The following is a 27,619-nucleotide window of genomic DNA, read 5'->3' on the forward strand; positions in this document are numbered from 1 at the left end:
ATCTGTGCATGTTTTACCAGGGAGACATAATTGAATCCAGAGATGTGTCAGCACATACTCTTACATACTCTGCCGTTTAAAAATTCTGCTCAGATGGGGGAAGGAGACAGGTGTGCTTTCTGACAGCCCCACTCCTTTGCATCTCTAGTGCTCACTGGCTTCTCTCTTAAACCCTTCCTTAAACCCTTCTTCTCTTAACAAGGAAACAGGATAACAAAGTAATTAAGAGCCTGGGTTCTGCCTGTCTGTGAACAGAAACATAACCAAGGACATAGAGAATAGACTGGTGGTTGCCAAGGGGGAGGGGGTGGGAGAGGGTTGGATTGGGAGTTTGGGATTAGCAGATGCAAACTGGTGTATATACAGGATGGATAAACAAAAAGGCCCTACATGGGACTTCCCTGGTGGCGCAGTGGTTAAGAATACACCTGCCAATGCAGGGGACACGGGTTCGAGCCCTGGTCCGGGAAGACCCCACATGCCAGAGAGCAACTAAGCCTGATGCCACAACTACTTAAGTCCATGCACCTAGAGCCCATGCTCTGCAACAAGAAAAGCCACCACAATGAGAAGCCCGCACACCGCAACTAGAGAAAGCCTGCGTGCAGCAACAAAGGCCCAACGCAGCCAAAAATAAAAAAATAAATAAATACATTTATTAAAAAAAAAGTGGATGTATTTAAAAAAACCAAAAAGGTCCTACTGTAGAGCACAGGGAACTATATATCCTGTGATAAACCGTAATGGAAAAGAATATGAAAAAGAATGTATATAAATGTGTAACTGAGTCACGTTCCTGTACAGCAGTAATTAACACAACACTGTAATTCAACTCTACGTCAATAAAAAAACAAAATTTAAAAAAATTGCCATAAAAATGGTCACATAAGGGGGACTTCCCTAGTGGTCCGGTGGTTAAGACTTCGCCTTCCAATGGAGGGGGTGAGGGTTCGATCCCTGGTGGGGGAGCTAAGATCCCACATGCCTTGTGGCCAAAAATCCAAAACATAAAACAGAAGCAATACTGTAACAAATGCAATAAACACTTTAAAAATGGTCGACGTCAGAAAAAATCTTTAAAGAAAAAATTCACATAAATGAAACATAATAAAGTCCATACATTAAAAAAAAAAATAGAGCATGGGTTCGGGTCACATCGCAGCTTCCCACTTACTTACAGCTGTGTAATTCTGGGCAACTCACATAATGTCTCCTCAGACTCCTCATCTGTAACCGGAGATGGTAACCGTTCCCTACCTCAGAGCGTTGCTGTAGTCCATAAACACGGTTAAGTGCCTTGGTAAATGTTTGAGGCTCTCTGGTTATTGTGAATTAAAACACCTCAATGGCTTCTGGCCATGTGATTTATAATAGTTTGATGTTTAACCAAATGGTAAAACTATTCCATTTATCATTCCCATCTCTTTTTAACCCTTACCCTGCTTTGTTGTTTATGTTTTCTCCCAACACAGAGTGCTAGTTCCAGGAGAGTAAAGGCTTTATTTTGTTCACTGCTGAAAGCAATAGCACCCAGAAAAGTACTGTACATATGAAGCCCTCAGTAAACACTAGCTGAATGAATGGTGCAAAGTGTCACAAGGAAAAGTACACCAAAACTTTCATTATAATAAAAAAGTATAGATAAATCTTTCTCTAATGGCTTCCAGTCAAGTAACTGAAACCACCATATGCTATAATAAAAACATAAGTAATTTATTAAAATTTGAAGGCAAAAACATAATTTTAAAAGATTTAGACCTATGTTAGGTGTGATAGAGTATGGATGCTTTCTTGAAATTCACAATCAGATCCAGGAGTATCACTTTCAGAATGTTCTAGTAGATTGAGTTTACTTTTTAGTTGTCTTTGATGAAAGTCACTATTCTACTCTCTTTCTTAACAGAAATGTGTTTTTTCGAAGACACACTTTTAATTGGTTTATTAACCAAAGAATTATTTTGCCCAATTCCTTTGCTTTTCTGCTTTACAGGTGAGTCAGAACAGGAATGCAGGTCCTTCCCAGGTTGTTTCTTAGCAGAGTAGTTTTTCGTATATTCACCTGCTTTGCTCATTTTCTCTGAAGAAGACCTGCTATTTCTAGATAATTCCTCTTCTTTTCTTTGACTTCTAGTTCCAGAAATGACATCTGCTGAAGGAGAACATGTTCTAGCAATGAAATCTTCAAAAGACTCCTGCCGCTGCTCTGTGACTGCGACCCCCAGGTTGTCTTTGGAAGTTTCTAAGGCCTTCTGAGTAGAGACTGGGACATGGAAGGAGTCGAGAGGCAAAGGAATCCCAGCATCACCTGTAATTTTCTGAAACTGGAGGGAAAGACAAAAGACAAGACAAAAATTCAGTGATGAACAAAGTCAACCATTAAAAAGTAGAGTTCAAAACTTCAATGTTACTCTGTGATCTTATTATTAACACAGTCAATATTCAGAAGATTTCAGAGCCAGTTTTTCTCTAATTATATCTTGCCAAGTGATTCTCAGCTTAACCTAGCTATATCCAAGGCTGTGTCCGCTACATTTTCAGACTTTGGTGACTGGGGTAGTTATTACCCATTTCCTTTCCCTCACTAAAAATAAAACCCTATTCTGTAAGAAAATTAATTTCTTTGCTATCCTCCAGGCACATGTAAACAGTATATAATATAGTTTGTGACCAGACTGTGTTCTCAAGCTGTCAGTTCCCAAGACCAGTCTGAGATTGGCTGATGGGGGCTCCAAGCAAGGCTAGAGGAAAAGCTGACAGGTTTTCCCCTCCCATTCCCATAACCAGGTGATTCACTGTCATATGTTACCTATTAGCTATGTCTGGATTACTTATTTTAAAAATTATATCAGTATGTGTACCTTCATTAGTGTTCCTTCATTGTAAGCTGACTGCATACAAATAGAAACCTAGATAAAATATGAATAGAATAGACATTTATACAATTTAAAATCTGGAATATTTTCTCTAATAAGGATAGTTTGCTTTAACTCATAAATTTTCTGAAGAACTTCCAGTCTCCTTATTTACAACAATACAGTGTCATGAAATGGGCACACATTTACTAATCTCAGATTTGGAAAGGACTCCAGAATCTTCTAGCTCCTGAGCATGTGAACTACTAGAGACTGATCATTATTGTTTTCTCCCTGACTTGGTCATTTCCTTTTTGCTAATCACTCTTAGAATTATTAAGTGCTGTTCTGTCCACTTACTTGGATATTTTGCATTTGTCCTGGGGCATCCTGTTTTGATTCTGATTTTTCTTCTTCAAGTGGCTTCTTTTCTTCTTTACGTGGACTACTAACAGTAGAATTCATCTGGGGACGACCTAGTAAATGAAAATCTGACTCATCTATGCTAGCCATTGTGGCCAGCTGCCCAAGCTTTGACCAGAGGAGGAAAGGAGAAAAGACAAAGGTTATTATAATCACATAAGAGCAGTTTAGATTTCCCCAGACCTACAGTCATGAAGTACTTCTAAAATCTTAAAAGCCAACATCCTACTCCAGACTACAAGCCTCTCTCTCCCCCAAATTCTCAGCCCTTTCCAGATTCATCCTCTAGGACACATCCCATCTCCTTACCTATTACCGCTCCATTTTGAACACTGTCTGACTAGCAGCTTCAACATCTACCACGCACCTCGTCCATTACCTCTCACACCTCTATTCCCACACTTCTTTACCACCTTTCCTCCAGTTTCCAAGAATGTGTTTGTTCCTTCCTTCCCAACACCAACACCAATTCATTCACTGACAAAACACTACTCCATCAACTATCAATCTCCACTTCTGTCTTCCAGCAAAATTGCTCCCCGTTGAGAACCACTGACCTGTATCTCCCCTGCAGATTAATAATAATTTTTATGTCTAAGGCAAAAATAACTTTAATTCAAACTTATCAAACAAGCAAAGTAAATGAAAGATAGGAAAATTCTTATCCATTCCCGAATATTTGCAGTGAAAACTGCCTTCAATTTAGTCTTTACAAAAAACTACACCTACTAATTACTCTATCTACAGGTTACTCTTTTATAATGAGCTCCCCACTCTACCAAAGCAGGCTTCCCTATTTGCATTTCTTAAAAAATTTAATTCCTCATTTTAAAAAGTCAACTATATTACCTATAATTACACTAAATATGGCCACGAAAGTGATGAAAATTGCTCCAGCTCCTCAGCAAACTACCATTATAGTCGCAAAGAGAAGAACGCCATGAAGAGAAATGAACTAACCCAGGATTTTTAAGGAGATCCAAGAAAGCATGGAAATTCTGAAAAGAATTCTCAATGCTGCCCAAAACACCTTCATCATCCAGGATCATGATTGTCAATGAGTGGGCATGAAGGGCTTCAGACAAAGAGAAATTCATATTTCTTAAGTGGGCATTTTCATGTTCCAGCTATAAAAGAAGACGGAAAATGTCTGACATGATTTTTTCTCATTGTCATCAAAAGTAGTCTTGCCTAGTTTCAAGGAACAAAACTAAAACACTCAAAATGTAATTAATCTGTAATTAACCTAACTCTCCACCAGTAAATACAGAGACCATATCACATAGTAACCAAAACCCACAGGCACCCAATAAAGTTTCCTATATAACGCTCAGGTGGTATATAAATAAACCAAAGTTACCGTTTTATTAATGATCTTTCACAAAAGATCACATTTCTAACTGGTTCAATTCATAACGGAGCCTCATTCCACATCGGAAAATTACCTGCTTTAAGTTTCTCTTAAATTGGAAAGTGAATTATAGAATCTGATCTGAACAAAACATATTACAACTCTGCTGAATGTTAAGAATTAACTTTAGTGAGCAAAATATCTAATGCTTACGTTTAAAAGTCCTAAATCATACCCAACCCAATTTATTAAATGTACGATCACCAATATTTTCTTTGGCTTCTTGAAAATATTCACCCCCGTGAACTCTTCCCCTTCCGCTCATCATCTATGCACTTAAAAGCCCCTGTAAGCTCAACTCTAGTATTTCTCAGAAAGGCCGTTAATGTTTATGATGCCCCTTTTGCCTTACATGAGCAGGTGCTCAACGTTTATTGAATGAGTGTCCGCCAATCCAATGGATGCACTTTCAAAAATTCCTCCCTACACTCACCCTGTGATAAATTATATTTAGATAGAACTTTTTAGATTATGCCCTGCTTTCATGCACATTACCTAATGTAATTCTCATGGTAAATATATATATATATATATATACACATATATATATATGGTTTGTTTTTCTTTTTTTTTTTTTTTTCTGTACGCGGGCCTCTCACTGCTGTGGCCTCTCCCGCTGCGGAACACAGGCTCCGGACGTGCGGGCCCAGCTGCTGCACGGCACGCGGGATCCTCCCAACCGGGGCACGAACCCGCGTCCCCTTCATCGGCAGGCGGACTCCCAACTACTGCGCCACCAGGGAAGCCCCCTCATGGTATATATTTTTATCTTTCATTGCATTCTTAGAAGTTTTCCAATATCTTAAATTTATTTAAATGATTCACTTTGCTAATTCACTGCCAGGACAGTCTCATCATGTCTTTTATGTTACTGTATATACAATATATGCACAAAAAGTGCCTTCTTGAATCAAAGAATCATGAACAGGAAATATGCTAATGTCATATAAAAGCGCACACACACACACACACACACACAAAACCAGATTTTCACATTTTTAAAAACATGCTTTCTGGAATATAGATCATATGATCACTAAATACCAGTAAATGCAAAAGTCCATATGATACAACCAATTTGCAACATATTACAGTTTTAAAGCTTACAAATTATGTGTATATGGCTTAAAATCAAATCAAAATAAAACCAAAACACTCTCAAAAGCAGAAGAAGAAACTTGTTTACCTCACTGACTCATTTATCAGCCTTCAGTCTTATTACTCTTTCCTCCTTTAACTGCTTTAGGCACTCCTCCAGGTTTTCCTAAACAAACAGAGTAAATGTTATAACTAATTCGTAGTATAATAGCCAAAAGTCTTTCCAGCTATAGGACTCATCAGGATTTAGGGGCAGAGCCAGAAGTGAACTCAGATTTTAGTCTGCTACTGGTAATATCATACCATGCTAGTGAAATGAATTATCAAAATCTATCAAATTAGCATAGTAAAAATTTATTTAAATTCCACTCTTTCCAACATAAGTTTGTGGCAGCCCACCATAAAAGGCATATGCGTATAACATAGTAAGTCAGAAATAAGAAGACCAAGAAAGAAAAATTCTATTTTTATTTGTGGGTCTCTTTATAGCAGGAAGTCCTATTAATGAACATGCTTAACATACCTGAATTGCATAATTGCAGATTCAAAAGCATGTTTTTAAAAAGTAATCACTTTTAAAGCAATTTACAGTCAAGCACTGTTCCTGGAGTTCCCTGGGTATCAAATAATCTAATCATCAAAACACTAAGAGGGGGCTTCCCTGCTGGCACAGTGGTTAAGAATCCGCCTGCCAGTGCTGGGGACACAGGTTCGAGCCCTAGGCCGGGAAGAACCCACATGCCGCGGAGCAACTAAGCCCGTGCGCCACGACTACTGAGCCTATGCTCTAGAACCCACGTGCCACAACTACTGAAGCCTGCGCGCTAGAGCCTGTGCTCCGCAATAAGGGAAGCCATCGCGCCGCAACGAAGAGTAGCCCCCGGCTCGACGCAACTGGAGAAAGCCCCCGAGCAGCAACGAAGACCCAACGCGGCCCAAAATAAATAAATAAAATAAATTTATAAAACAAAAAACCCTACGAGGAAAGAACGATCACTAACTCCATGTTATTTTACAGATGAGGGAAACAGAGGCAGAGAAGTAGAGTAAGTAGAGCAGCACAGCCAAGGTCACACCACTAAGTAGCAGAGCCACACTGTGGACTCAGGACGCTGGGTGCCATTCCTGCTCACGGAGGTGGTAGTCTTCCCATTCACCAAGGTCACGGAAATAAAATGAACACTGATAAACTCTCTTAGGAGTTTTAGGAACTAAGACACTTCGGTCCTTGAAGTGGGGACACTGCTTGCAATAGGCAGAATTCTAACAGAGCCCCTAAGACTCCTACTTACTGAAGTACACAAACCTTCCACTTATCCGATCAAACTCTAAATCTAGCTGTAGTGAAGGGATTTTGCAGACGGAATTAAGGTTCAAAATCAGTTGATTTTTTAAGATAGGGAGATTATTCTAGGTGGATATGGCCTACTCAGGCACCCCATGAAAAGGACCTGAACTCTTCCTGAATTGAAGTACAAAAGGGACAAGAAGGAGACTCTCCATTGCTGGCTCTGAAGAAGTCCAATGCTGTGGCAGGGAAGGCAAGCGAGAGGCCTCTAGGAGCTGAGACTGTCCCCCGACTGACAGGCAGCAAGGAAATGGGGACCTCTGTCCTGCAACTGCAGAATCTGAATTATGCCAACAAGCCGAAGAAGCCTGGAGGCATTCTTTCCCAGAGCCTCTGGATGCTAACACAGCCTGACTGACATCTTGATTTCAGCTCTGTGACCCACACAAACTATGGTGAACATCCAACGTTTGGGGCTCAATGTCTTACACTTACATTTCACATGCTTTAACACTCTCAGGAGGGAACTCACATGTTCCCGTGTGTCTGAGCAGGAAACCCAGTCACGCTGTGCCTGGACTTCTGACCTGCAGAACTGTGAGCTAGTCAAATAGATACTGTTTTCAGTCAGTAAGAGTGTAGTAAAAGAATTAATATTCTACTCAACCTCCAGGTTCGTGAACAAAGTAAGTGACTGTCATTGTTTTAGGCCACTGTTTTGGGGTGGTTTCTTAGGCAGCGATAAACAATCAGAATACCTATACTTATGAAAACAGTACGGTATATTTATACCTTTTAACTGCTCTGAACAATCACTTAAAGAATGAGGAACTCTATTATATGCCATCATTGGGAGAGGAACTGGTATCACTTTCAGGAGGGTAGCTCTTGGTACCTAACAACAATCCTACATCAGGAGTTTACCCTAAGGAAATCAAAGATGGGGGCAAAGATTTATCTACCAACATGATGTCATAAGATTGTTTATAACCAAACCCTAGAAGAAAGCTAAGAGCCTCCAAATTGGGGCTGGTTTAAACAAAAACAGCTCACTGTCTGAAGGAATGCGCTATGAAGCCACTAAGAAAAGAATGACAACAGGTGTCAACCAGAGTTAATGAATGGGCTTCAGGAGTTCTACATTCATAATTATCTGTGCGTTTTTCCTGGGAGACGGTGCATAAGCTTAATCAAATTCTCTGATGTAGAAGAGTATTTAGTGACATGGCAAAATATTTTTGATACTTCTTTAAGACAAAAGAGCAGATTAGGTGTGTGTACATGCAGAGGTGGCTTTTATTTCCTTCAATGAGTTGTTCATTGTTTTCAAAAATTTGCTCAATGAACATATACTTTTATATTCAGATCATGTTTAAAAAATTGACAGTCTAAGAACTTCAAATTCTTCAATGTTTCATTACTAAAGCCAGCCAAGTTTTCAATGGGGAAAAGGGGAAAAAATTGCAAAATTCCTCTACTTTCAATATAATGGTTCAATAAATCTTCTAAAACCGATTTTAAGGAAATTCTAAACAAATAATCAAACAAAAAAACCCTCACCACAGTCAGAGGAAAGTAGAGTAAAACATCCTGACTGGTTCTAAATAGCACATCAAAGTGCAGTTACATGGAATAGTTTCTCCCTCTAATGGAGGGAATTAGTACACAGTATTAAATTTTTGTGAAAAACTGTGTCCTCGAGGACTTCCGGGAAGATGGCGGAAGAGTAAGACGCGGAGATCACCTTCCTCCCCACAGATACATCAGCAATACATCTATGCGTGGAACAACTCCTACGGAGCACCTACTGAACGCCGGCAGAAGACCTCAGACCTCCCAAAAGGCAAGGAACCCCCCACGTACCTGGTTAGGGCAAAAGAAAAAACTAAACAGAGACAAAAGGATAGGGACGGGTCCTGCACCAGCGGGAGAGAGCTGTGAAGGAGGAAAAGTGTCCACACACTAGGAGCCCCTTCGCGGGCGGAGACTTCGGGTGGCGGAGTGGGGGAGCTTGGGAGCCGCGGAGGAGAGCACAGCAACAGGGGTGCGAAGGGCAAAGCGGCGAGATTCCCACACAGAGGATCGGGCCGACCGGCACTCACCAGCCGAGAGGCTTGTCTGCTCACCCGCCGGGGCGGGCGGGGCTGGGAGCTAAGGCTCCGGCTTCTGTCGGAGCGCCGGGAGAGGACTGAGGTTGGCGGCGTGAACACAGCCTGCAGGGCGTTAGTGCACCACGGCTAGCCGGAAAGGAGTCCGGGGAAAAGTCTGGACCTGCCGAATAGGCAAGAGACTTTTTCTTCCCTCTTTGTTTCCTGGTGCACGAGGAGAGGGGATTAGGAACGCTGCTTGGGAGAGCTCCGGAGACGGGCGCGAGCCGCGGCTGAAAGTGCGGAGCCCAGAGACAGACATGAGACGCTAGGGCCGCTGCTGCCGCCACCAAGAAGCCTGTGTGCGGGCACAGGTCACTATCCACACCCCCTTCCGGGGAGCCTGTGCAGCCCGCCACTGCCGGGGTCCCGGGATCCAGGGACAACTCCCCCGGGAGAACGCACGGCGCGCCTCAGGCTAGCAACGTCACGTTGGCCTCTGCCGCCACAGGCCCGCCCCACACTCCGTGACCCTCCCTACCCACCCCCCCCACCCCCCCCCACACACCCCCCACCCCCCGCCTGAGTGAGCCAGAGCCTCCGAATCAGCGGCTCCTTTAACCCCGTCCTGTCTGAGCAAAGAACAGACGCCCTCCGGCGACCTACACGCACAGGCGGGGCCAAATCCAAAGCTGAGCCCCTGGGAGTTGTGAGAACAAAGAAGAGAAAGGGAAATCTCTCCCAGCAGCCTCAGAAGCAGCGGATTAAAGCTCCACAATCAACTTGATGTACCCTGCATCTGTGGAATACCTGAATAGACAACGAATCATCCCAAATTAAGGAGCCCTGTGGATGAAAGGCTCTTGGTGCTGCAGCCAGGAGTCAGTGCTGTGCCTCTGAGGTGGGAGAGCCAACTTCAGGACACTGGTCCACAAGAGGCCTCCCAGCTGCACATAATATCAAACAGCGAAAATCTCCCAGAGATCTCCATCTCAACGCCAGCACCCAGCTTCACTCAACGACCAGCAAGCTACAGTGCTGGACATCCTATGCCAAACAACTAGCAAGACAGGAACACAACCCCACCCATTAGCAGAGAGGCTCCCCAAAATCATAATAAGTCTACAGACACCCCAAAACACACCACCAGACGTGGACCTGCCCACCAGAAAGACAAGATCCAGCCTCATCCACCAGAACACAGGAACTAGTACCCTCCACCAGGAAGCCTACACAACCCACTGAACCAACCTTAGCCACTGGGGACAGACACAAAAAACAACAGGAACTATGAACCTGCAGCCTGCAAAAAGGAGACCCCAAACACAGTAAGATAAGCAAAATGAAAAGACAGAAAAACACACAGCAGATGAAGGAGCAAGATAAAAACCCATGAGACCTAACAAATGAAGAGGAAATAGGCAGTCTACCTGAAAAAGAATTCAGAATAATGATAGTAAAGATGATCCAAAATCTTGGAAATAGAATAGACAAAATGCAAGAATCAGTTAACAAGGACCTAGAAGAACTAAAGATGAAACAAACAATGATGAACAACACAATAAATGAAATGAAAAATACTCTAGATGGGATCAATAGCAGAATAACTGAGGCAGAAGAACGGATAAGTGACCTGGAAGATAAAATAGTGGAAATAACTACTGCAGAGCAGAATAAAGAAAAAAGAATGAAAAGAACTGAGGACAGTCTCAGAGACCTCTGGGACAACATTAAACGCACCAACATTCGAATTATAGGGGTTCCAGAAGAAGAAGAGAAAAAGAAAGGGACTGAGAAAATATTTGAAGAGATTATAGTTGAAAACTTCCCTAATATGGGAAAGGAAATAGTTAATCAAGTCCAGGAAGCACAGAGAGTCCCATACAGGATAAATCCAAGGAGAAATATGCCAAGACACATATTAATCAAACTGTCAAAAATTAAATACAAAGAAAACATATTAAAAGCAGCAAGGGAAAAACAACAAATAACACACAAGGGAATCCCCATAAGGTTAACAGCTGATCTTTCAGCAGAAACTCTGCAAGCCAGAAGGGAGTGGCAGGACATATTGAAAGTGTTGAAGGAGAAAAACCTGCAACCAAGATTACTCTACCCAGCAAGGATCTCATTCAGATTTGATGGAGAAATTAAAACCTTTACAGACAAGCAAAAGCTGAGAGAGTTCAGCACCACCAAACCAGCTCTACAACAACTGCTACAGGAACTTCTCTAGGCAAGAAACACAAAAGAAGGAAAAGACCTACAATAACGAACCCAAAACAATTAAGAAAATGGGAATGGGAACACACATATCGATAATTACCTTAAATGTAAATGGACTAAATGCTCCCACCAAAAGACACAGATTGGCTGAATAGATACAAAAACAAGACGCATATATTTGCTGTCTACAAGAGACCCACTTCAGACCTAGAGACACATACAGACTGAAAGTAAGGGGATGGAAAAAGGTATTTCATGCAAATGGAAACCGAAAGAAAGCTGGAGTAGCAATTCTCACATCAGACAAAATAGACTTTAAAACAAAGACTATTAGAAGAGACAAAGAAGGACACTACATAATGATCAAGGGATCGATCCAAGAAGAAGATATAACAATTGTAAATATTTATGCACCCAACATAGGAGCACCACAATACATAAGGCAAATACTGACAGCCATAAAAGGGGAAATCGACAGTAACACATTCATAGTAGGGGACTTTAACACCCCACTTTCACCAATGGACAGATCATCCAAAATGAAAATAAATAAGGAAACACAAGCTTTAAATGATACATTAAACGAGATAGAGTTAATTGATATTTATAGGACATTCCATCCAAAAACAACAGAATACACATTTTTCTCAAGTGCTCATGGAACATTCTCCAGGATAGATCATATCTTGGGTCACAAATCAAGCCTTGGTAAATTTAAGAAAATTGAAATTGTATCAAGTATCTTTTCCGACCACAACGCTATGAGACTCGATATCAATCACAGGAGAAGATCTGTAAAAAATACAAACACATGGAGGCTAAACAATACACTACTTAATAACGAAGTGATCACTGAAGAAATCAAAGAGGAAATCAAAAAATACCTAGAAACAAATGACAATGGAGACACGACGACTCAAAATCTATGGGATGCAGCAAAAGCAGTTCTAAGAGGGAAGTTTATAGCAATACAATCCTACCTTAAGAAGCAGGAAACATCTCGAATAAACAACCTAACCTTGCACCTAAAGCAATTAGAGAAAGAAGAACAAAAAAACCCCAAAGTTAGCAGAAGGAAAGAAATCATAAAAATCAGATCAGAAATAAATGAAAAAGAAATGAAGGAAACGATAGCAAAGATCAATAAAACTAAAAGCTGGTTCTCTGAAAGGATAAACAAAATTGATAAACCATTAGCCAGACTCATCAAGAAAAAAAGGGAGAAGACTCAAATCAATAGAATTAGAAATGAAAAAGGAGAAGTAACAACTGACACTGCAGAAATACAAAGGATCATGAGAGATTACTACAAGCAACTCTATGCCAATAAAATGGACAACCTGGAAGAAATGGACAAATTCTTAGAAAGGCACAACCTGCCAAGACTGAATCAGGAAGAAATAGAAAATATGAACAGACCAATCACAAGCACTGAAATTGAAACTGTGATTAAAAATCTTCCAACAAGCAAAAGCCCAGGACCAGATGGCTTCACAGGCGAATTCTATCAAACATTTAGAGAAGAGCTATCACCTATCCTTCTCAGACTCTTCCAAAATATAGCAGAGGGAGGAACACTCCCCAACTCATTCTACGAGGCCACCATCACCCTGATACCAAAACCAGACAAGGCTGTCACAAAGAAAGAAAACTACAGGCCAATATCACTGATGAACATAGATGCAAAAATCCTCAACAAAATACTAGCAAACAGAATCCAACAGCACATTAAAAGGATCATACACCATGATCAAGTGGGGTTTATTCCAGGAATGCAAGGATTCTTCAATATACGCAAATCAATCAACGTGATACACCATATTAACAAATTGAAGGAGAAAAACCATATGATCATCTCAATTGATGCAGAGAAAGCTTTTGACAAAATTCAACACCCATTTATGATAAAAACCCTGCAGAAAGTAGGCATAGAGGGAACTTTCCTCAACATAATAAAGGCCATATATGACAAACCCACAGCCAACATCGTCCTCAATGGTGAAAAACTGAAAGCATTTCCACTAAGATCAGGAACAAGACAAGGTTGCCCACTCTCACCACTCTTATTCAACATAGTTTTGGAAGTTTTAGCCACAGCAATCAGAGAAGAAAAGGAAATAAAAGGAATCCAAATCGGAAAAGAAGAAGTAAAGCTGTCACTGTTTGCAGATGACATGATACTATACATAGAGAATCCTAAAGATGCTACCAGAAAACTACTAGAGCTGATCAATGAATTTGGTAAAGTAGCAGGATACAAAATTAATGCACAGAAATCTCTGGCATTCCTATACACTAAGGATGAAAAGTCTGAAAGTGAAATCAAGAAAACACTCCCATTTACCATTGCAACAAAAAGAATAAAATATCTAGGAATAAACCTACCTAAGGAGACAAAAGACCTGTATGCAGAAAATTATAAGACACTGATGAAAGAAATTAAAGATGATACAAATAGATGGAAAGATATACCATGTTCTTGGATTGGAAGAATCAACACTGTGAAAATGACTCTACTACCCAAAGCAATCTACAGATTCAATGCAATCCCTATCAAACTACCACTGGCATTTTTCACAGAACTAGAACAAAAAATTTCACAATTTGTATGGAAACACAAAAGACCCCGAATAGCCAAAGCAATCTTGAGAACGAAAAACGGAGCTGGAGGAATCAGGCTTCCTGACTTCAGACTATACTACAAAGCTACAGTAATCAAGACAGTATGGTACTGGCACAAAAACAGAAATATAGATCAATGGAACAGGATAGAAAGCCTAGAGATAAACCCACGCACATATGGTCACCTTATCTTTGACAAAGGAGGCAGGAATGTACAGTGGAGAAAGGACAGCCTATTCAATAACTGGTGCTGGGAAAACTGGACAGCTACATGTAAAAGTATGAGATTAGATCACTCCCTAACACCATACACAAAAATAAGCTCAAAATGGATTAAAGACCTAAATGTAAGGCCAGAAACTATCAAACTCTTAGAGGAAAACATAGGCAGGACACTCTATGACATAAATCACAGCAAGGTCCTTTTTGACCCACCTCCTAGAGAAATGGAAATAAAAACAAAAGTAAACAAATGGGACCTAATGAAACTTCAAAGCTTTTGTGCAGCAAAGGAAACCATAAAGAAGACCAAAAGACAACCCTCAGAATGGGAGAAAATATTTGCAAATGAAGCAACTGACAAAGGATTAATCTCCAAAATTTATAAGCAGCTCATGCAGCTCAATAACAAAAAAACAAACAACCCAATCCAAAAATGGGCAGAAGACCTAAATAGACATTTCTCCAAAGAAGATATACAGAGTGCCAACAAACACACGAAAGAATGCTCAACATCACTAATCATTAGAGAAATGCAAATCAAAACTACAATGAGATATCATCTCACACCAGTCAGAATGGCCATCATCAAAAAATCTAGAAACAATAAATGCTGGAGAGGGTGTGGAGAAAAGGGAACCCTCTTACCCTGTTGGTGGGAATGTAAATTGATACAGCCACTGTGGAGAACAGTATGGATGTTCCTTAAAAAACTACAAATAGAACTACCATATGACCCAGCAATCCCACTACTGGGCATATACCCTGAGAAAACCATAATTCAAAAAGAGCCATGTACCAAAATGTTCATTGCAGCTCTATTTACAATAGCCCAGAGATGGAAACAACCTAAGTGTCCATCATCAGATGAATGGATAAAGAAGATGTGGCACATATATACAATGGAATATTACTCAGCCATAAAAAGAAACGAAATTGAGCTATTTGTAATGAGGTGGATAGACCTAGAGTCTGTCATACAGAGTGAAGTAAGTCAGAAAGAGAGAGACAAATACCGTATGCTAACACATATATATGGAAATTAAGAAAAAAAAATGTCATGAAAAACCTAGAGGTGAAACAGGAATAAAGACACAGACTTACTAGAGGATGGACTTGAGGCTATGGGGAGGGGGAAGGGTAAACGGTGACAAAGCGAGAAAGAGGCATGGACATATATACACTACCAAACGTAAGGTAGATAGCTAGTGGGAAGCAGCCGCATAGCACAGGGAGATCAGCTCGGTGCTTTGTGACCGCCTGGAGGGGTGGGAGGGAGGGAGACGCAAGCGGGAAGAGAGATGGGAACATATGTATATATATAACTGATTCATTTTGTTGTGAAGCTGAAACTAACATACCATTGTATAGCAATTATACTCCAATAAAGATGTTAAAATGAAAAAAAAAAAGAAAGAAAAACTGTGTCCTCTTACTATAAAGTATTCATAATTCATGTCCCTTACATGGAAATATGGAACCAAAAAAGTTAGAAAGTAAAATTGCTTGATATTCTATTACTTAAGTAAGACTAATGATAAGGCTTTGGAATAATTTTCCTTCCTGTCATCTGCTCTCCTTCCTCCCTTCTGTACACCGGCTAGGGTGATTTTTCTGGGACAAAGCTCCCATCGTATTGGATATCAAATTTTATGTTCACCTTTTCTCCATTTAACATTGAAATCAATCATTTCTCATATAATCAGGGGATTCATAACCTTGATTTTTTTGTGTGGGCTACAAAATATTCCACTGAGTGGTTTTACTGGTTAACCATTTTACACATTTAAATTCTTTCCAACTTTTCAATATTATCAGACAAAATAACCGTTTTTATGCATGAAGGCTTTTTTCCATATTGAGAATAACGTTCTTGCAATAAATCCATAAAAATGAGTTTCACGTCAAAGCAAATGAACATTTTTAAGGCTCTGAGATACCTATCTCCAAACTTCTTTCCAAAAGATGTCTGAGATTTTATACTGCCATCCATCAGCGATGTATCACTTGGTATATAACCTCTACTATAACTGTTGGCTTATTTCCTCACTTAGAGTGCAAGTTATCTGAAGATAGGGGGTGTATTTTATTAAGTGTTTATTCCCAGCACCTGTGCCTAGCACAACGTAGACGGTCAATAAATAATTGCTTAATAAGGAAAATCCCTGCCAATACAAGATGTACGTGTGTGAAAGACAGACTGTGTGCTTTTCTCTAACTGGATAGATGAAAACTTGTCATCTTCTTTAATGTGCAATTTTTTTGCTTATAATTAGTAATTAAATTTCTCTTTTAGATTGTATTGTAAAAATTCAGACTCTGAGGCAAATGGGCCTGGCACTACCCATTAGCTATATAACCTTGGACAAGTTCTATAACTCTAGGCCTCAACTTCCTCATCTATAAAATGGAGATAAGCTCCCACATCACAGAGCTCTTGTGAGGATTACATGCGTTAAAACACATATAAAATTAGAAGAGTGCTTGGTACACAGCATATGTTCAGTTAAGGCTGAATGAATGAACATGTGAACGCAAGCAGCAGTGAAGGGCTTAAAATGAAATAGTCTCATCCCACTCCCACATCCAGCAGTCAAGAAGCGACCGATTCTTTACTCAGGCTTTTAATTGTAAAATATGATATGTGTACTGAGAAGTGCTCAGGACAAAATTGTCAATGTGACAAATAAAAAAAGAATACTTACATAACCACTACTCGAATCTGAAAGTATTGATACTTGTCAGCATCTCAAAACCGCCCCCCCATATCCTTTTCTCATCACAATCTCCTTTCCTCTTCCAGGTTAAACACCATCCTCATTTCTTGACAATCCTTTCCTTTAACCTGCATGCATCCCTAACAAAAGAGTTTAGTTTTGTCAACATCTACCTTTATGTAGAGGATCATAGTATATGAAGTCTTTTCTATCTTATTTCTTTCTCTCAACATTGGTTTAAAAAATTCATCCACATTGCAGCCTGTAGCTCTAGTTCATTCAATTTTATTGCTGGATAGTTTTCCCACTGTACGAATACACAAAATTTATTTAATTTTTGACTCTTAATAGACATTTGGTTTGTTTTCAGTTTGTGCTAATGCAAATCATGGACAGGAATCCTGCTGTACCGGTTATTCCGGTGCATTTACACAGGGCGGGGGTGAGGGCTGCTGGCTCACAGGCTATTTATATACCTTCAGTTGATGGAGAGTGCTAAATGCTTTCCAAAGTAGTTGTGTCGATTTATACTCCAGTATAAGCAGGGCAGAAGATTCCCATAGTACTCCAGGTCTACAATACCTGATACTACCACACTTTATTTATGTATTTGTCAAACTGATTGGCATGTAGTTTCATTGGTTTTGACTCACTTTTCTCATATTACTTAATGAAGTCGTACACTTTTCTCTGTTTACTGGCTGTTTGGATTTCCTTTTGTATGACGTTTACGTCAACTATTGTTATTTTTTATTATTTTTAAATTATTACTTATTTATTTTTGGCTGTGTTGGGTCTTTGTTGCTGCGTGCAGGTTTTCTCTAGTTGCGGCGAGCAGAGGCTACTCTTCATTGCAGTGGCTTCTCTTGTTAATAGTAACATGTGGGATCTCCCAGATGCAACCTCTCTAACATATTGCTATCACATTTTCCACTGTGTCTTTCTTTTTCATATACTGAGAAATTTTTAAAATTCCTCCTGAATTTATTTCAGCAACCTTATTTTCATTTTCAAGAGACCTCTCTTGCTTTCTGACCATTCTCTTTTTAATTAACACCCTAGTCTTATTTTATAGTTGCTAGCTCGTTTTAAACCTCTCTCAGGATACTAATTAGGGATTTTCTTAAATTATTTTGTTCCCTAAATTGTCCCTGGTCCTACCAGGATATGTTTTCACTCTTTTTTCCCCCTCTCTCATGTTGTAAGCTTTACTCAACTATCAGGCAAATGACAGTTATTTTCTATTTAAGAATGAGTGCAGAAAGCTCCCTGAAGTCAATGACTGATTGGTTTCTTATGCAGGAAAAAGCGGGGAGTAACTGCAATAGGATCTCCCCCAAACACAATTTTCTAGGGTGTAAAAACTCACACTAGCTGCCCTAGTTCTCGCCAGTTTCACTGTTTTCAAAATGAAATCATCTCATTTCAGGAGTGTGAGGGTGGGGCTGGGAGTCCACTCCTCCAAACACAACCCTTCAATGAGCTCCCCTATTTCAGTCACACTTTTAACTAACTCCACCCTCTCTCCTACATGCCCATCTGAGCATGGGGCTACTTCTGCAGGTGGGGTCAGAATCCTCCTCAGTTGCAGGTGGTCGCTGTGCATATTCTAGGTGATGCTTTTCCTCTGTTCTACTGCTTCAGTTTCACACTCTTCCACTTGTCTTCCGTCTTTCAAAACTATGTTGAAATCTCTTGATTGTTGTGGGCTCATATACTTAAACACTTTGATACCATCATTGTAGTGTCTCGTCAAAGGGAGAAGAGCTAAAAGGGTTCTCAGTGCCTTCTGAATCTGCTATTCTGTGGTCCCAGTGTTTAAACTTCTTGGTCTTCCCCAGTGTCTATCATTGCTTTTAGAAATACAATCTCCTGGTCTACTCGTGGAGGAAATGAATACAACACATCTAAAATGACAAGCAATGCGGGTAGATGCTCTAGGGTCTTCTCATACTCTGCCATTTACTAATAAACCACTACATGCTACAAATTGTAGGTGCTCATTTATAAAACGAAAGGGGGTAACTCTACATGAACTATAGATTTCTCCTACTCTAACATTTCATAATTTTCTAAGTTCTTTTCTTAAAATTTCTCTATATTATCATTAATTTTAATTAAAAAAATAAAAATCTAACTTTCTCTTTTGAAAATCAAAGAGTTAATTCCCATAGTCCTACAATAATGGGATAATTAGTTCTGAAACCGGTCAAGTTTCATACGAAAAGAAAATCATATTAAATAATTTTTAAAAATTAAACATGGACTTTGTAGCACAAAGACAAGGTCCCCCCCAAATGGTGTTCCTTTATTTACTAGAAATGTTCAGCTCTGCATTAAAGTTGAAATAAAATAAATATATTATTTTTGAGGTGCAAAAATTTCTTATGAAAATCAATTTTTCTTTTCTGTCCATACAAACAAAAGTATGGAATGACATTAGAGGTCAGGTTTGTTTGGTAATGTAATGTAGCTTCTTGATATTTTTTATTTTAGGAAAGGAGAATATCAAAATCAAAACTTTTTTCAACTTTACTTTTATTTAAAATGAGGCCATATTTTCCTCTTATTAAAACAGAGTTCAACTAGAACTGTCAATTTTCTCATCTGTAAAACAAGAACCCTGAATCAGCTGACTAGATTCATTCAGAACTCAATTTCTTTATCTTATGATCACTGCGGTTCTCCCTAAATCTAATATACTAAGGTTCTAAGGAAAGGAAAATATATTACTAACGATGTGTTTTGATTTTTATTTCTTAGAGTTCAAATGTCCACCATTCACCTTGGTCTAAGCTTAAGGAACCATTCAAGGGGATACAATGAAGATGGGAGGAGAAAACAGAACCCTCACATAAGCTGTGGCGTGTTGCAATCAGGCTGCTGTTTGAAAAATAATCTGCTCTATAGCTTTAAAGTGATAACTTTGTACCTGCAATGCTTCTTGTTTCAAACTGATTTTCTCTGGCTCTTCCTGAACACTTTCTGAGGAATCATCAACCTCTTCGATTTCTGAGGAGGAAGGACTCTCTACTGTCACAGTCACAGGAAATTCTGATGGACCTGAGTGTCACAAGAAGAAGACAGGAAACCACAGAGTTGTTAAACTAAAGTGCAAAGAAAGAAGACAAGATTGTATAAAAGACAACACAAGCCAGATACCAAATATCCAAATATTAGAGGACATTTAACAAAAGTGATCTGAGGTATCATTATTTATAAACGTCTCTCACTGCTCCATGGTCTAAAAGAGGCAATGACTAAGTAAAATTACAGGAACTTATCTTTGCTATGTTACTGTACAGACCTCTGTTGTACATGGTTAGGATTAGTAATGGGAATTGCCCATATTATTTTATTAAGTTTCTTTCACAGAAGCCAAGTGAAGATCCAAGGTAGACATTTTTTCTCAGATCAACTTTATACTGCAAATGAAAAATTTATTCTTCACCATCAGACACAAACAGTCTGGAAGAAAATGTAGTTTTACAGAGGAAAATACATCAGTAAAGGGACTGATAAAGAATCAGAAGAATAATCAGAAAGTCAACATATCTAAGCTGGGAATAATAGATGTTAGAATTTATAAAAGTAAATCACATACACATACATAACTAAAACTAACCCATCAGAAATTTCATCTTCTCATCACCCTTAAGCCAAAACTAGCGTAACAGTAATACAATTCTCCCATCAAGATTCACTGCCACTGCAATGCTGTTCAACTGGACATTTCCAATCATTTAAAACCTGACCTGGCCACAACCCCACAAAAGTCTACAGATCATAAAGAAGTGTGCTGGGATTATATAACCACGCAGAAGACAAGTCACTAGGACATCATTTTGACAACAAGCAGCAAACCCTGCAGCATAGGAAAACCCTAACAGGAGAACGCGGTACACACCCCTCTCTCTGGGCATGCAAGGGCAGGACTGACACCCAAGATGCTCTTCTCTCAACCTCAGCAGTGGTGCCTTTCACAGACCAACTATGCAGTCTCCCAGAACCACTGGGAAGGAGAATCTGATACTCACAGTATTAGCTTGCCATGAGGCCATAATCTAGGGAATGTGTGTGGCCTTGGTGAGAGAGCAGAGGTTTGGGAGATGTTGCTTTATATTGGCTTTCAGATCAGGAGTTTGTACACATAGCCTGCAAACAACGTTTCTTGCAAACATATGAACGTTCTTGAGTATGAGAGCTCCATGTGAGGGGTCAGAAATGGCAGTCAAGTTCGTTTCACGGGTAACAGCTGATTTGCCTACTGGACAACAGGCTTCCTTGTTTACAGACAACCACAAGGCTGCCAGTTGTGTGCCAAATCCACACAACTACACCGTTGCATTGGGAGAGCGACCAAACATGTCTTACATGATTTATTTCAGAGAGGGAAATGCTTCTTGTAAGACTCTGTCCGTTTAAAAAGCAAGAATGACCATCTACCTTTCCCAGTTCAAGCCCTATATATCATAATATGATCGCTAAACACCAGCAACTGATTACATACATCACGAGCTTTGATGAATGGAAAGCCCCTAAAAAGATATCAACAAAACAAAGTTAGATCTTGATGTAAATACATCACCAGTTAAACCCAGTTAATACAACTATTTAGTATTATGTACAGTATCCATATAGAATTGTGTATGAAAATAAATAAGCTCAAAACAAGGACCTGGAGGGCTCTGCTATGGAGAAAACTGAACAGAATTCAGCCGACTGGCTTGGTAATAACTCTCTGAACTGCTGAGAGGCCCCTTCAGTTCCTATGTTCAGGATGCTTGAGATTTCAGTCTCACTTCTTTAAATGGTGATATTAATCGTTCTCTAATTTACCACCCTGTATGAGGAGGATGGACCTCAGATTAAGTGTCTCAGGAAGAAGATAGGAAACCACAGAGTTGTTAAAGTGCAAAGACTGGGGATTCAACACTATAGTTTATGCAACAGCAATTCACATCCCCATTTGGTCATATTCTTTCTACAAAACAAAAGATGCACTCACATGTATTAAAAGACAAAAATTAACTGCCATCTGTATCAATATGTTAATGTGCTTCAATCACATATGTTTTCATGAAAGTTTAAACATAAAATCACCTTTAAGATCTTGGCCATGTAATCTGCTCCCTGCCATGTCAAATTATACCCCGTGAAGTTTACTGTCTTAAGAGTGATAGAGTTCTTTATACCTTGACAAGTAACTAAAAGGAAAAAAAAAAACCACACACACAATAAGATGAAGAGCCTATACATTTGTCAATCTTGCCTTATTTGCTTTTCTTGAGTCAATTGGAGGTTTACAGCCACATTCTTAAAATCATTAAATACAATCTTCCCAAACAGGTAACTGATGAACTGATGCATTCTAAAACTTGTCAGTAACAAAGTGTTATTCCAGTTTACAGCAACAGTTTAATTCTATTCAGTACTAAAACTGAATACACTGGATACTGCAAACTTTCTTCCCAACCACTCAGTAAAGTACTACATCTTTTGAGACAAAGGAAAAAAAAGAAAAACCTAAAGAGCGTAAGACTTCCGATTTTCATTTCCAATAATACATGCCAATCTTGATGATCAATCAGCGATGTAAATGTCAACTATAAACCCAGTATTTTATTAGCTGCTATGCAGTATACTAGAGCAATAGAAGAGGGAGGACCTCAAACCCTCTGTTCCCTCAAATTGAAAGGCAGGCTTCCTTACCCCTTCAGACCACTACTGGACACAGGGAAGGCACACTAATGTTTCAGGACCCTAATCAAGAGTCACCTGCTTTGTGATTACTTCCATGACACACCCTCACCGACACCACTAAATTTGCTGCTCCTATGGGACGTTACATGTATTTCCTATTTAAACACATACCACAGTGCATTATAATTATGATTGCAGATAGATGACTTTTTTGCTTTTTTTTTTTTTTTTTTTTGCAGTACGCGGGCCTCTCACCGTTGTGTCCCCTCCCGTTGCGGAGCACAGGCTCCGGACGCACAGGCCCAGCAGCCACGGCTCACGGGCCCAGCCACCCTGCGGCATGCGGGATCCTCCCGGACCAGGGCACGAACCCACGTCCCCTGCATCGGAAGGCAGACTCCCAACCACTGCGCCACCAGGGAAGCTCAACTTTTTTGCTCTTTACATCTTGCTATTTCCCTTCCCATAATATTTCTTGAAGAGAAACCATAAAAATATAAACAAACACAAAAAACAGAAAATATATAAAACATGTGGTTTGTGGCTTAACACAAACTTAAATAAGGTTAATTCTGACAGTATCCAGCATGACAAACTTCCATGGTACAAATGAGAATGGACCAAGGTTTGAGCAGGTACAGGAGACAATCCAGGCATTAACAACACCAAGAAAAGGTAGACGGAAAAAGGTAGACAGACATGGTGTGTAGGAAATCACGAGACCAGTCTGATGGGAAGAGACTTAAACAAGACTGAAACTCACTTTCTAAACCTCCATCTCCAACTGGAGAATTCACAGGACACAGGTGCACCAAAGAAGCCAATTATTCAATCCCTTTAATGGGGAGGAACAGTTTAAACTTTTTTTGGTTTCGTTTGCCCCAAAAGCACCCTAAAAGCAACTATCAAATGTTGGGAGGACACAATGAAGGCTTACCTTTGTTAACATAGTTAAGTCTCTCTCTCTCACAACTAGCCCACTTAGCTCCACATTCCTTAGCACACCCGACGCACTTACACAGCATTTATGAGCTTTACACAACTGGAAGGTCACATCTTTATTCCATATCGCAGGAACACGACTTCTGTAAACTTTATTTCTGTCACAACCTAAAGCAAAATTATTGTAAAATGAGTGATTTAAACCATACATTTTATCATCATTAAAAAGCATCTAAATAAAAACAAAAGCATCTGCTCTGTGCTAAGGATTAGAAACGACTCCTGCCCTTAAAGCCTTCATTAAAGAGGGACATGTATAAAAACTCAAAATTTCAATCACGTGAGATAAATAAACGTAACCTTTATACGCAGAGGTTCCTATGGAGGCAAAAAGTTATGTCTAAGTGATGGCTTCATGGTAACCCTGAAGTACAATCTAGAAAGATGAGGCTATGCAGAGTTGGAGTAGGAGGTGCATTAACTGCAGAGGGAACATCTGTGAAAACATACTCAAGCCTGACTCCTGCTGGGCACTGTAAATGCTGCAGGTGGGGATGACTACGGGCCAGGGGTCCAAGTACAAGTAGAGACAGAAATGAAAATAGAGATGTTGGCCAAAGCAAGCCTGGGAGAGAGCATGGCTTGTACCCCACAGGTGATGAGGCCTGGGGCTACCACTGGCTGAGTAAGGGTGCCTCCGCTGATTAGAAAAAGGCACCCCGCTGCTGAAGGACCAATTAGATTAAGGGAGTGATCACAAAAAGCTCCCCTTCTTCAGGGCAAAGAGCCCTATGAGGCTTGGCCAAACACAGTTCAGACTACACGCCTCTGTGCAGAGCACACGCTGGGCGGCTAGTATGCACTAACTCTGTGTGGGCAAGCCAGTAGCAGCATTATTTTAAGCACATCTTTTTATGGTAGAAGATCACTCAACACGAGTAGGCAGATGAACTTAGAGGAACTGAACCAGGGGCCGCAAAACCACCCAGGAGTTTCTGCCACAGTCTGGGCAAAATGTAATATGGATGAAGAAGCAAATTTAGGAGAAGGCCAAAATCTACAAGCTGGGCCCATTGGATGGAAGACATAAAGAAAGTTCAGTGAAGGAACTCTGAAGAGAATGGGCTCTACAATAAATTTTTCTTACATTCAATGTAAAATATTAGGCAAAATTAAGTACCGTGGCCTTTCAGGTCCCTTCCAGCTCTAATTTCTTTTGATTTCTAACTTACTACTCTGGTTAAGTAAAGTCCCTTCAGAGGTACAGAACACTTCTTATACCTGAATGGGATGCAAAGAATAATCTGACTTCTCTTCACCAGGGGATGAGCTGAACTGTCGTTGCAGAAGAGATAACAGATGGTGTGAACCCCAGGTCCTAGAAAAGGGCCAGGCACATGATAAGTATTCAGCTTTTCGAAAACAAATGAACAATCATTTCCTCTCCTAGATCTTCACACCCTTCCTCTGCTGGCTACTTTCTCTCAGCTTATAAACATCCTCAAATATACCCACTTAAAAAACTCTCAGACCTATGATTCTTTGGATATTCTTGTGGATAACCTAAGTCTCTACCATGCCTTCAAACACCTGTCCTCCCAAAAGCCCACATCTGTACCTTGGGCCCAGACGTGTCTACCAGGCCCCTCTAAAGCACTGAAGATGAAGTAAGATCCTCTCGCCACCCCCAATGCCTTTCTACTGTGCTCTGTATCTCTCAAAAAGATGCAGCTGTAAACTGTCACCCACGCTTGCTGCCCTCCCTTTTCTAACTGGTCACCAGGCCTCACCCATTCTCTCTCAGATCTGCAAAACCCGGTCCCACCTTTTATAACTTAAGTGGGACCCTTAGATTACAATTCACCCTGCACCCAATCAACTGCCTTCCACATGGAGGTCCAAGTGAGTCTCTAAACCAGAAATCCATTTCACTGTTCTTTGGTGTTTCCCGCAGCCTTCAGGATAAACATCCAAACTTCTGACAGGACAAACAAGGCGCCTTTCTGTTGGGCCCCACTAAGTTTTCAGTATCAACTCTCATATCTCTCCCAAACCCTGAGTTCCAGTCCTGTACATTAGTTTTGCCATATTTTCTTGCATTTCTTAAACTTCAACACACACTGCTTTCTCCTGCCACTCCAGGAGCTTCTACATATCCTTAGAGAGGATGGCACTTCCTCCAAGAATCCTACCCTGAACTTTCCCTTCCAAGTTTCTGTGCTCTGCAAAGGGGAAAGATGGCGGGGAGGGATACATTAGGAGTTTGGCATTAACATATACACACGACTATATATAAAATCATCAACAAGGACCTACTGCATAGCACAGGGACCTCTACTCCATATCCTGTAACAAACTGTACGGGGAAAGAATCTGAAAAGGAATGGATATATGTATATCTGAATCACTTTACTGTACACCTGAAACTAACACAATATTGTAAATCAACTATCCTCCAATATAGAATAAAAATTAAATTAAAGAAAAAGAGAGATTCTGTGCTCTGTAGCAGCAGAACTCACTTCTTCCAGAGCACTGACTCCTGTGCTTGTGTTTACTTGCTGCCCAGTAGAAGGGAAGATTACCTAGGGCAGAAGCATGGTCTCCAGCAGCCCTTGGTTCTGACAACTCATTCAAGTGCCAGGATACTTTACACACATAACCTGCTTAATTAATTCTAAGAACCCACAGAAAGAGTGATTTTTAATGTCATTTTACAAGTGTGGGGATTGTAGTGCAAAAGAAACCTGTCCAGGCCACAGAGAGCATCAGCCCTGGAATTCAAACCCTAAGCTGCCTTGACACCGGTGCTCTTTCCACTATATATGATACACCTATTGAAAAAAATTTTTTTTTTCCTGAGCCCTGTTTGAATGGAAAGGAAATGAAGCTGGGATATATCCATTTCCTAATCGCTTTGGTGCGTACCAGGCAAAGTCATTCAACAGACCAGGTAACATCTGTGCAACAATTAACGATGCTCCAAACTGTGCTAAGTGTTCTACTTTGTAGAGTCTAGAAGCATTAACACAGTGCATCCTTGTAACCGCCACAGAGGCTGGGTCCTGTTAAGCCCATGCTACAGATGAGAACACTGAGACCTTGAAGCCTTAAGGCACTCGGCCGGGGTCACCGAGCTGGCAGGAGTCCTAGGCCGCACGCCCCGTCCAGTGCACGCACACCCGGGCACTGGGCACCGGTTCTAGTGCCCACCCTCCACCGTTAACCATTTAAAACCCCGCTTCTCAGCGCCCACACGAGGGCCCCTGGAAGCGGGAAGTACAAACCTGTCTCGACAAGCTGTGGCTGGAAGAAGCTCTGGATACAGATCAGGGGCAGAGGGTGCTCAGGAGCGGCGCCCAGTCTACCCGCGGCGGCAGTCGGCGTTAAGTCCAGCAGGCCCTCCCTCAGGGAAGCCCGCACGGAGGGCAGAGGCACCGAGTCCTGCAGCGCGCACAGGTCCTCAGAGCGCGAGAAGGAGTCGGCCGCGCTGTCCGGGCGCAGCTTCACCGAGTGTTCACGGCCTGAGCGCGGCCTCGGGGACGCTGGCTGCAGACAGGATGCCCACACCCTCCTGTGGGTCCCGGCTCGCCTCCCGGCCCCTCGGGCGCCCACCGCCCGGCGGCTGCGGCCCCGCATCGTGCGCAGGACCGGCGTCGCAGCCAGAAGACATAGGGCCACGGGCTCCAGCTAGGCCGAGCCCTCCTTGCCGTGCTCCGGAGCCCACGCGCGGCCTGGTGTTGCGCGGGCATCAACGCCCTCCCGAGCCGCGGGGTTGCGGTTTAAGCCTCCGGGCGGGCCCGTGGGGGCGGGGCTCGAGGACTTCCGCGCGCTCGCCGTGCGTCCGCACGCAGACCCGCCTCCCTTGACGACGCGGCTTGAGGAGCAGCACGCAGACCCGCCTCCCATGACGACGCGGCCTGAGGAGCGGTGTCGGCAGCTTCGAGACTACGGCAGCGCGAAAGGTAGGCGGTGTGGAGGGTTTGGGGTACGTTTGCTGACTGATCCAAACAAAAGTGAGACATGGTTGT

The 27,619-nt window shown here is 41.1% G+C and overlaps 1 pseudogene across 1 annotated transcript; it reads right to left on the reverse strand.

Moving 5' to 3' along the window:
• Positions 1 to 1,758: 1,758 nt before the first annotated feature.
• Positions 1,759 to 27,227, reverse strand: LOC309819912 (centrosomal protein of 78 kDa-like; annotated as a pseudogene). Its single transcript has 10 exons — positions 26,876 to 27,227; positions 23,584 to 23,756; positions 23,410 to 23,481; positions 22,013 to 22,150; positions 19,876 to 20,006; positions 5,873 to 5,950; positions 4,235 to 4,402; positions 3,213 to 3,383; positions 2,859 to 2,906; positions 1,759 to 2,321 (listed from the first exon to the last, which is right to left on the reverse strand). The product of its transcript is annotated as a centrosomal protein of 78 kDa-like (transcript).
• Positions 27,228 to 27,619: the final 392 nt, after the last annotated feature.

Source organism: Grampus griseus (assembly GCF_964374135.1).
Source record: "Grampus griseus genome assembly, chromosome: 3".
Classification (NCBI taxonomy): Eukaryota; Metazoa; Chordata; class Mammalia; order Artiodactyla; family Delphinidae; genus Grampus; species Grampus griseus.